This window comes from Palaemon carinicauda, chromosome 13 (genome assembly GCF_036898095.1).
Source record: "Palaemon carinicauda isolate YSFRI2023 chromosome 13, ASM3689809v2, whole genome shotgun sequence".
In the NCBI taxonomy this organism is placed as follows: Eukaryota; Metazoa; Arthropoda; class Malacostraca; order Decapoda; family Palaemonidae; genus Palaemon; species Palaemon carinicauda.
Genome location: NC_090737.1, coordinates 38,010,983 through 38,023,540, shown reverse-complemented (window position 1 = coordinate 38,023,540; position 12,558 = coordinate 38,010,983).

Sequence of the window (12,558 nt, the reverse complement as noted above, 5' to 3'; positions counted from 1 at the left end):
ATTATATATATGTATATACAGTATATGTATATATATACATCGTATAAATATACATATATACACAGAATATTCATATACTGCAAAAGCTTATATATATATGCATGTATATACACATATATAAACTATATATATATGTATATATATATATATATATATATATATATATATTATATATATATATATATATATATGTATCGATTCGTACCAGAAATAGATTGTTCTAACTCCCAAACCTGAAATAATTTAGCTGAAATCAACTATTTCAATTCGGTTTGCTTTAAACCTCAATTACCCTTCGCCCTTAGTTTCCTTCAAACTGCAAAGTTGAGCGTTTAGCGTCTTCAAAACTTTTCAACTCGAATTCATAAATCAAATCACGTAGTTTATTATTATTATTATTATTATTATTATTATTATTATTATTATTATTATTATTATTATTATTATTATTATTATTATTATTATTATTATTATTATTATTATTATTATTATTATTATTATTATTATTCTCTTATCTAGAGCACTACAATCAGCCAGCAGACTTGAAAAATTCATCAGTCGGGTGAATGACAAAATCGGGAAGACTTTTCAAGTATATTCTCACAAAATACAAGTAAAACTTTGTATTTTGTGAGAATATACTTGAAAAGTCTTCCCGATTTTGTCATTCACCCGACTGATGAATTTTTCAAGTCTGCTGGCTGATTGTAGTGCTCTAGATAAGAGAATTATCCGGAAAATAGAAAAATTAGATAAGAAAATATTATTATTATTATTATTATTATTATTATTATTATTATTATTATTATTATTATTATTATTATTATTATTATTATTATTATTATTATTATAGTTGTTGTTGTAGTTATAAAACAAGAATGGAATTTTTCGCGAGTCCTAAAAGAATTCGGAAGAAAATCTTCTCGAATTTCCAAATGGCTTCAGAAGAAATAGCCATAGACTTAGCATGGAATTCTGAATGCCTCCAGAACGGAATCTCGGAACGGTATCGGAAGAAAACTTTCCCGGATTTCCAAATGTCTTCAGAAAAAATAGCCATAGAATTAGCATGGAATTCTGAATGCCTCCAGAACGGAATCTCAGAACGGTTTCGGAAGAAAACTTCCCGAATTTCCAAGTCTTCAAAGGACATAGCCGTATACTTAACATGGATTTCTGAATGACTCCAGAACTGAAATTTCCAAGAGCAGTCCTGAACGACTCCTCCCCGAGCTTCAAATGACTTCTGAAGACCAGATCTTCTTTTTTTCAAACGTAGCCTGCAACACCTCACATGATCTGTATGTAGCTGGCGAAATCTAACCAAGGAATTGCGCGTCAATAGGAGTAAGAGGAAATGAGTTGATGACTGGGAGAAGGATTTCACTTAACTCACAGAGATCGCGTTCTGGCGGAATAGGAAGCTGCCGGTAAGAATTACAGTATGTTACGTCTTCGGAACACCATTAACTACAGATGGTTTTGGTTGCTGCCGAAGTTGCTGCCCGACCTATAGAAAGACACGGGATCTTCCGTTGGCAGCTGAGCTTTGAAGATCATAATGTATGCACCTTGAAGGATCCTTTGCTTGGGCTTTTGCAACGATGTCTTATTAAAGGAGACTCTTGGAAAAAGTACGAGGCTTTGTATCGATGCAAAAACGGATTGCGGGGAATGAGGATGGAGGCAGAATGGTTCAACTGAACGGTGAGTGACGTGTAGTTCTTCAACAGGATTGTCCCAACATTCGCCATTGAAGTAAGGACATATTCAGACGACATTGGTAAATATATCATGTTGCTCGTCATTTACTTTGGCATGATAGTGTATGCGGAGAAATCGATAGTATTCATCTCTTTACTCATTGCCCAGATAGGTAAAGAATAAATGCCTTCGATTTCCCTGAGGAATCTGACGAAGTGAGGACTCGCGGCACTGAAATCTCTTTTGAAATCTAGAAGTACACTGACGAACTAAAGAAACGAGACAATGAAATCTCGAAAGAAACAAATAATCTAATGAAAGAAGATCTTGAAAACTAGAAGACAGGAGAGACCAGCGAAGAGGAGCCTCTAATGCTAGAGGTAAGGCACCTAAAAATAGAGAGCCTCTAATGCTAGAAGTAAGGCACCTCAAAATATAGATCGAAGACCCTCTAATGCTAAAAGTATGGAACCTAGAAATATATGTCAAAGAACTTCTAATGAAAGGGGTGTGGGAGCTGAAAAGAGGTCAAAGAACTTCTAATGCAAGGGGTGAGGAGCTAAAAAGAGGTCAAAGAACTTCTAATGCAAGGAGTGTGGGAGCTAAAAAGAGGTCAAAGAACTTCTAATGCTAGGGGTGGGGGAGCTAAAAAAGAGGTCAAAGCACTTCTAATGCAAGGGGTGGGGGAGCTAAAAAGAGGTAAAAGAACTTCTAATGCAAGGGGTGTGGGAGCTAAAAAGAGGTCAAAGAACTTCTAATGCAAGGGGTGGGGGAGCTAAAAAGAGGTCAAAGAACTTCTAATGCAAGGGGTGGGGGAGCTAAAAAGAGGTCAAAGAACTTCTAATGCAAGGGACGGGGGAGCTAAAAAAAGGTCAAAGAACTTCTAATGCAAGGGGTGTGGGAGCTAAAAAGAGGTCAAAGAACTTCTAATGCAAGGGACGGGGGAGCTAAAAAAAGGTCAAAGAACTTCTAATGCAAGGGGTGTGGGAGCTAAAAAGAGGTCAAAGAACTTCTAATGCAAGGGGTGGGGGAGCTAAAAAAAGGTCAAAGAACTTCTAATGCAAGGGGTGTGGGAGCTAAAAAGAGGTCAAAGAAATTCTAATGCAAGGGGTGGGGGAGCTAAAAAGAGGTCAAAGAACTTCTAATGCAAGGGGTGGGGGAGATAAAAAGAGGTCAAAGAACTTCTAATGCAAGGGGTGTAGGAGCTAAAAAGAGGTCAAAGAACTTCTAATGCAAGGGGTGTGGGACTAAAAAGAGGTCAAAGAACTTCTAATGCAAGGGGTGTGGGAGCTAAAAAGAGGTCAAAGAACTTCTAATGCAAGGGGTGTGGGAGCTAAAAAGAGGTCAAAGAACTTCTAATGCAAGGGGTGTGGGAACTAAAAAGAGGCCAAAGAACTTCTAATGCAAGGGGTGTGGGAGCTGAAAATAGGTCAAAGAACTTCTAATGCAAGGGGTGTGGGAGCTAAAAATAGGTCAAAGAACTTCTAATGCAAGGGGCGTGGGAGCTGAAAATAGGTCAAAGAACTTCTAATGCAAGGGGTGTGGGAGCTGAAAAGAGGTCAAAGAACTTCTAATGCAAGGGGTGTGGGAGCTGAAAAGAGGTCAAAGAACTTCTAATACAAGGGGTGTGAGCGCTAAAAAGAGGTAAAAGAACTTCTAATGCAAGGGGTGGGGAAGCTAAAAAGAGGTCAAAGAATTTCTAATGCAAGGGGTGTGGGAGCTAAAAAGAGGTCAAAGAACTTCTAATGCAAGGGGTGTGGGAGCTAAAAAGAGGTCAAAGAACTTCTAATGCAAGGGGTGGGGGAGCTAAGAGAGGTCAAAGAACTTCTAATGCACGGGGTGGGGAAGCTAAAAAGAGGTCAAAGAATTTCTAATGCAAGGGGTGTGAGCGCTAAAAAGAGGTCAAAGAACTTCTAATGCAAGGGGTGGGGAAGCTAAAAAGAGGTCAAAGAATTTCTAATACAAGGGGTGTGAGCGCTAAAAAGAGGTCAAAGAACTTCTAATCCAAGGGGTGGGGAAGCTAAAAAGAGGTCAAAGAATTTCTAATGCAAGGGGTGTGGGAGCTAAAAAGAGGTCAAAGAACTTCTAATGCAAGGGGTGTGGGAGCTAAAAAGAGGTCAAAGAACTTCTAATGCAAGGGGTGGGGGAGCTAAGAGAGGTCAAAGAACTTCTAATGCAAGGGGTGGGGGATAGATGTCGCCAGCGAGGCTTTGGGGAAGGCGCGGCGGGGTCTGTGTTCTTTCTGATGCGTAAACTTAATTAAATACAAGTAAAAACAGGGCATTAAATACGCATTATGAATACTAAACTCTTTCTTATCTTGACAGCACAAATGAAATCTTACAAGTTCCAACATGTAACTAAGCGCTCCCGAAACACGAGTTAACCTTTTACTTCTGCTTGGAGGATATCCTCGCAAGTAAAAGGTAATCATTATGAATATGGAAAGAAGGATTTGCTTATACTTCTACCATTTGCATCAGAGAATTACCCTTTACTTCTACCTTATGCTTACAAGGATATCCTTCATTTTTATGAATACCTCCCACCGTATAAAAATCACCAAATATACAAAATGTACTAAGTGAACCAAATATACTTAATAAACAAAACCTCAGCAAATGTACCCGTCTGGTTGATTGGTTATGCCTATTTAGTACATTTTGTCTGGTTTTCGGTTAGGACCCTTGCCTTGAAAAAAACAGAACTTGACATGCTGTTTTTACAATTCTGAAAATATCTACCAAATGAGAAGAATTCATGGATTTCGACGCTCTTTCCGACTTATCAGCTGATAAAATCTTGCTTCAACTAATAAGTAAAGGATAAATGAATAAAGAGTTAATTGGAAAATAAAGAATAAGACATCTAAAACAGATGAAATTCCCTTTCAAATCAGGGTTGTCCTGTATTTGATAATTTCTCAGATCTAGAGTACAACAAACAAAACATCTGTTATCTTTATAATTATAATAATGCTAATGATTAGTTGGAAAAGCAAGATGCTATAAGCCCAAGGGCTCCAACAAGTAAGAACAGCCCAGTGAGGAAAGGAAACAAGGAAATAAAAAACTACAAGACAATAAACAATCAAAATAAAATCTATCAAGAACAGTAACAACGTTAAATTAGATCTTTCATAAAAAAATTATGAAAAAAACAGAAGGAAGAGAAATAAGATAGAACAGCGTGAACAAGTGTATCATCAAGCAAGAGAACTCTACTCAAAGACAGTGGAAGGTCATGGTACAGAGGCTATGGCACTACCCAGGACTAGATAACACTGGTTTGATTTTGGAGTGTCCTTTTCCTAGAAAGGCTACTTACCATAGCTGAAGAATCTCTTGTAAACTTACCAAGAGAAAAGTATTAATTGAACAATTACATTGCAGTAACCTCTTGGGTTAAGAAGAATTGTTTGGTAATCTCAGTGTTGTCAGCTGTATGAGGACAGAGGAAAATATGTATAGAATAGGCCAGACTATTTGGTGTGTGTGTGTAGGCAAAGGGAAAAAGAACTGTAACCAGTAAGAAGAATCCAATATAGCACTGCCTGGCCAGTCAAATGACCCCATAACTCTCTAGCGGTAGTATCTCTACGGGTGGTTGGTGCCCTGGCCAACCTACTACCTACTAACCAAGACTAGAGAACAATGGTTTGATTTTGAGGTGTACTTTTCCTAGAGGAGCTGCTTACCATGGCTAAAGAGTCTCTTATACCTGTACCAAGAGAAAAGTATCAATTGAAAAATTACATTGCAGAAGTTAACTCCTTGAGCAAAGAAGAATCGAGTGAGATTAACATCACCACTTTGCAAGGCCAAGTTTTTACTAATAAAGCAAGTATGAAAAAAGCAATGATGGGGTCAGAAACAACGAAGGCATCAAATGCAGCATAGATAGGGAGAATAACCGCAATGGAACTATACTCTAATTTTTTCAATGAGGCGCATTTGCACTGACTCGCAGCGGTGCCCTTTTCGCTCGGAAAAGTGTCCTGCTATCTGATTGGTTAGAATTATCTTGTCCAACCAACGAACGATCAGGAAACCTTTCCGAGCGAAAAGGGCACCCTCGCGAGTCGGTGCAAATCTGCCTCCCTAAAAAGAATTGACTATAAATAATCATAAAAGTAAGCTTGACATTAGACACATCAAGATAAAACAAGATGAATTATAAGCGCAAAAAATCACTTCAGCAAGAATTATCAGCGGTCAAACTGTTAACAAGTTAAACTTATAGTATTTTTTGCTTGAGAAATACTTGAAATCATAAGACAAGCCGCAAAATTAGATTTAGAATCTACTCATAAATTTCAATGTATTACTTTCACCTGAAATTAGAAATTACAAAAAAAAAAAAAAAAAAAAAAAAAAAAAAGGTGAAATTATAGGACAAATCGCGCCAGGAACTACGAAATTCGATTGACAATTAACTCATAAATTTCAAAGTATAAATTTCACCTAAAATTAGAACTTACCACATATAAAGATCGGTTAAAACATAAGACAAATAAATCATACAATTGGCTCGTAAATTTCTAAGAATTACTGTTACCGAAAAATAGATCTTATGATCAATAAAAATTATATCTAAATGATAAGAAAAATAAATCGAGTCATGGAATACGAAATTACAATTGCCACATAAAAATATTACTTACAGTAATAAAATAAAAATTAAATCTTAAATTTTAAGTTATTACTGTTACCTAAAATAGTTCTTATAATAAATAAAAAAAGGGGTTAAAACTCCCAACTTTGAGTTTCACTTAAGAAATACTTCTGGTGACTGAAGGTTTGTCCAGTGGAAGATATCTGTCGATAAAATCTCAGATCAACAAAGAAGAGCATCTTCCCTTGGCGAAACTTTTCTCACTCCATGAGAAAGCGCCTCTTGCATAATACATTCCAACAGGTAGACGGATTTAACAGATCTCCGTCCCGGAGAGAGAGAGAGAGAGAGAGAGAGAGAGAGAGAGAGAGAGAGAGAGAGAGAGAGAGAGAGAGTATATGATAGATTCTTCAGTATTCCATTACTTTAATAGAAATTAGGGTTAGACCAAAAATTTATTTTTGAACGGTTAAAGATATATAATTTATTGAGAGAGAGAGAGAGAGAGAGAGAGAGAGAGAGAGAGAGAGAGAGAGAGAGAGAGAGTGTGTGTGTGTACGCTATATTCTTGGGCATTCTTTTGTTTTAATAGGAATTAAGGTTAACCCAAAAAATGTTTTAGAACGGTTAAAGATATAGTTTTCTGAGAGAGAGAGAGAGAGAGAGAGAGAGAGAGAGAGAGAGAAGAGAGAGAGAGAGAGAGAGAGAGAGAGAGAGAGAATTATCATAAAATTATCGAGAATTTCATTGTTTTAGTAGGAATGAAGTTAGACAAAAAATTATCTTAGACCGGTTAAAAAATAAATAGAGATTGTTGTGTGTGTACGTGTGTGTTTGAGAGAGAGAGAGAGAGAGAGAGAGAGAGAGAGAGAGAGAGAGAGAGAGAGAGAGAGAGAGAGAATGCTCGAGTATTCCATTGTTTTCGTAGGTATCAAGATTATACCATAAATTATGTTAAAACGATTAGAAAATTATATGGAGTTTGGGCAAAAAATTATCTTAGACCGGTTAAAAATATAGGGAGATGAGAGAGAGAGAGAGAGAGAGAGAGAGAGAGAGAGAGAGAGAGAGAGAGAGAGAGAGAGAGAGAGAGAGAGAGAATATTTGATATATAAGATTCCTGGTGAAATGTCGGAACCCTTTGACTTATGGGTTATTTAACACCCTGGGAAAAAGTATGGGGGGCGAAAATCTTAACAGAATTAGCTTGTTATGGGAGAAATTGAAACCACACCCCGATTGGGAATCTATTAATCAATCCAAGAGCAACAAAGGAAACATATTTAACAAGAAAAATGGGAACATATAAAGGGAACTGACAATATTACCTTTCCTAATGTTATCCCTTTATTAAGGGGTCGGTTGCCTGATGCGCTCACTCCAATGCCTTTATCATAGGCATTCTCTTCCTCTGGTAATATCCTAATCTGCAAAACAAAGACAAAATTTCCAGCGCAAGTTATGTCTCTTCCACTGACAATCTCCCAATATCTAAAGCAAAGAAAATATTTGCAGCGCAAGTGACATCTCTTCCACTGACAATCTCCTAATCTCTAAAACAAAGACAATATTCCCAGGGCAAGTGACATCTATTCCACTGACAATCTCCTAATCTCTAAAACAAACACAATATTTCCAGCACAAGTGACGTCTCTTCCACTGACATCTCCTAATCTTTAAAACAAAGACAATATTTCCAGCGCAAGTGACGTCTCTTCCATCGAAAATCTCTCAAAGACAATATTTCCGGCGCAAGTGACGTCTCTTCCACTGACAATCTCCTAATCTCTAAAACAAAGAAAATATTCCCAGGGCAAGTGACACCTCTTCCACTGACAATCTCCTAATATCTAAAACAAACACAATATTTCCGTCGCAAGTGTCGTCTCTTCCACTGACATCTCTTAATCTCTAAAACAAAGACAATATTCCCAGGACAAGTGACACCTCTTCCACTGACCATCTCCTAATCTTTAAAACAAAGACAATGTTTCCAGCGCAAGTAACATCTCTTCCACTGACAATCTCTTAAATCTCTAAAACAAAGACAATATTTCCGGCGCAAGTGACATCTCTTCCACTGACAATCTCCTAATCTCTAAAACAAAGAAAATATTTCCAGCACAAGTGACATCTCTTCCACTGACAATCTCCTAATCTCTAAAAAAGACAATATTTCTGGCGCAAGTGACGTCTCTTCCACTGACAATCTCCTAATCTCTAAAACAAACACAATATTTCCAGTGCAAGTGATGTCTCTTCCCCTGACAATCTCCTAATCTCTAAAACAAACACAATATTTCCAGTGCAAGTGATGTCTCTTCCCCTGACAATCTCTTAAATCTCTAAAACAAAGACAATATTTCCGGCGCAAGTGACATCTCTTCCACTGACAATCTCCTAATCTCTAAAACAAAGAAAATATTTCCAGCACAAGTGACATCTCTTCCACTGACAATCTCCTAATCTCTAAAAAAGACAATATTCCAGGCGCAAGTGACGTCTCTTCCACTGACAATCTCCTAATCTCTAAAACAAACACAATATTTCCAGTGCAAGTGATGTCTCTTCCCCTGACAATCTCCTAATCTCTAAAAACAAAGACAAGATTTCCAGCGCAAGTGACGTCTCTTCCACTGACAATCTCCAAATCTCTAAAACAAAGACAATATTTCCAGCGTAAGTGACGTCTCTCCCACAGACAACCTCCTATTCTCTGAAACCAAGACAATATTTCCAGTGCAAGTAAGGTCTCCTCCACTGACAATCTCCTAATTTCTAAAAAAGACAATATTTTCAGCACAAGTGACATCTCTTCCACTGACAATCTCCTAATCTCTAAAAAACACAATATTTCTGGCGCAAGTGACGTCTCTTCCACTGACAATCTCCTTATCTCTAAAACAAAGAATATTTCCTTCGCAGTGACGTCTCTTCCACCAACAATCTCCTAATCTCTAAAACAAAGACAATATTTCCAGCTCAAGTAACACCTCTTTCCCTGACCATCTCCTAATCTCAAAAACAAACACAATATTTCTATCGCAAATGACGTGTCTTCCATAGACAATCCCCTAATCTTTAAAACAAAGACAATATTTCCAGGGCAAGTGACGTCTCTTCCACTGACAACCTCCTAATCTTTAAAACAAAGACAATATTTCCAGCGCAAGTGACGTCTCTTCCACTGATATTCTCCTAATCACTAAAACAAAGACAATATTTACAGCACAAGTGACATCTCTTCCACTGATATTCTCCTAATCTCTAAAACAAAGACAATATTTCCAGCGCAAGTGACGTCTCTTCCACTGACAATCTCCTAATCTCTAAAACAAAGACAATATTTCCAGCACAAGTGACATCTCTTCCACTGATATTCTCCTAATCTCTAAAACAAAGACAATATTTCCAGCGCAAGTGACGTCTCTTCCACTGAAAATCTCCTAATCTCTAAAACAAAAAAAAATATTTCCAGGGCAAGTGACGTCTCTTCCACTGAAAATCTCCTAATCTCTAAAACAAAGACAAGATTTCCAGGGCAAGTGACGTCTCTTCCACTGAAAATCTCCTAATCTCTAAAACAAAGACAATATTTCCAGTGCAAGTGACGTCTCTTCCACTGAAAATCTCTTAATCTCTAGAACAAAGACAAGATTTCCAGCGCAAATGACATCTCTTCCCCTGACCATCTCCTAATCTTTAAAACAAAGACAATATTTCCAGCGCAAGTGATGTCTCTTCCACTAACAATCTCCTAATCTCTAAAACAAAGACAATATTTCCAGCACAAGTGACATCTCTTCCACTGACAATCTCTTAATCTCTAAAACAAAGGCAATACTTCCAGCACAAGTGACATCTCTTCTACTGATATTCTCCTAATCTCTAAAACAAAGACAATATTTCCAGCGCAAGTGACGTCTCTTCCACTGACAATCTCTTAAATCTCTAAAACAAAGACAATATTTCCAGCACAAGTGACATCTCTTCCACTGATATTCTCCTAATCTCTAAAACAAAGACAATATTTCCAGCGCAAGTGACGTCTCTTCCACTGACAATCTCCTAATCTCTAAAACAAAGACAATATTTCCAGCACAAGTGACATCTCTTCTACTGATATTCTCCTAATCTCTAAAACAAAGACAATATTTCCAGCGCAAGTGACGTCTCTTCCACTGACAATCTCTTAAATCTCTAAAACAAAGACAATATTTCCAGCGCAAGTGACATCTCTTCCACTGACAATCTCTTAAATCTCTAAAACAAAGACAATATTTCCAGCACAAGTGACATCTCTTCCACTGATATTCTCCTAATCTCTAAAACAAAGACAATATTTCCAGCGCAAGTGACGTCTCTTCCACTGACAATCTCCTAATCTCTAAAACAACGACAATATTTCCAGCACAAGTGACATCTCTTCCACTGATGTTCTTCTAATCTCTAAAACAAAGACAATATTTCCAGCGCAAGTGACGTCTCTTCCACTGACAATCTCCTAATCTCTAAAACAACGACAATATTTCCAGCACAAGTGACATCTCTTCCACTGATGTTCTTCTAATCTCTAAAACAAAGACAATATTTCCAGCACAAGTGACATCTCTTCCACTGATATTCTCCTAATCTCTAAAACAAAGACAATATTTCCAGCGCAAGTGACGTCTCTTCCACTGACAATCTCCTAATCTCTAAAACAACGACAATATTTCCAGCACAAGTGACATCTCTTCCACTGATGTTCTTCTAATCTCTAAAACAAAGACAATATTTCCAGCACAAGTGACATCTCTTCCACTGATATTCTCCTAATCTCTAAAACAAAGACAATATTTCCAGCGCAAGTGACGTCTCTTCCACTGATAATCTCCTAATCTCTAAAACAACGACAATATTTCCAGCACAAGTGACATCTCTTCCACTGATGTTCTTCTAATCTCTAAAACAAAGACAATATTTCCAGCGCAAGTGACGTCTCTTCCACTGACAATCTCCTAATCTCTAAAACAACGACAATATTTCCAGCACAAGTGACATCTCTTCCACTGATATTCTCCTAATCTCTAAAACAAAGACAATATTTCCAGCGCAAGTGACGTCTCTTCCACTGACAATCTCCTAATCTCTAAAACAACGACAATATTTCCAGCACAAGTGACATCTCTTCCACTGATGTTCTTCTAATCTCTAAAACAAAGACAATATTTCCAGCGCAAGTGACGTCTCTTCCACTGACAATCTCTTCAATCTCTAAAACAAAGACAATATTTCCAGTGCAAGTGACGTGTCTTCCACTGACAATCTCTTAAATCTCTAAAACAAAGACAATATTTCCAGCACAAGTGACATCTCTTCCACTGATATTCTCCTAATTTCTAAAACAAAGACAATATTTCCAGCGCAAGTGACGTCTCTTCCACTGACAATCTCTTAAATCTCTAAAACAAAGACAATATTTCCAGCACAAGTGACATCTCTTCCACTGATATTCTCCTAATCTCTAAAACAAAGACAATATTTCCAGCGCAAGTGACGTCTCTTCCACTGATAAGCTCCTCATCTCTATATCAAAGGCAATACTTCCAGCGCAAGTGACGTCTCTTCCACTGACAATCTCCTAATCTCTAAAACAAAGACAATATTTCCAGCGCAAGTGACGTCTCTTCCACTGACAATCTTCAAATCTGTTAAACAAAGACAATATTTCCAGCGCAAGTGACGTATCTTCCACTGTCAATCTCCTAATCTCTAAAATAATGATTGCACTTTTGGCTCAATTGACGGATAGTTTTCTGGAATTGTATACGAAGGATCCACCGTTGCTAAATGCACAGCTTGAGTCGTTTTAAAACATTACTAAATATGAATCAAACAGGAATATCATAATGCAAACTAGCATTCCGAATCTACCAACCAGATCATGAGTAACTTCAATTTATCTGTCACAGCAATGATAAACTGATTTTATGTTATCTAGGAAACAAAGCAATACTGGATACATTAGCTTTCCTCAAAAGACAGGAAGAAGACCTAGTTAACTAGGCAACAAAGATTACTGGATACTTGTAGCTATCTCCAAAAGACAAGCAAGGTGCTATTTACTTAAACAACAAAACAATACTGGTCATTTTTAGCTTTCATCATACGACAAGAAATGTGCTAGTTGTTTGGGCAACAAAGCAATACAGAATACTTTCAGCTTTCCCCAAAAGAAAAAAAAAGATACTAGTTTTT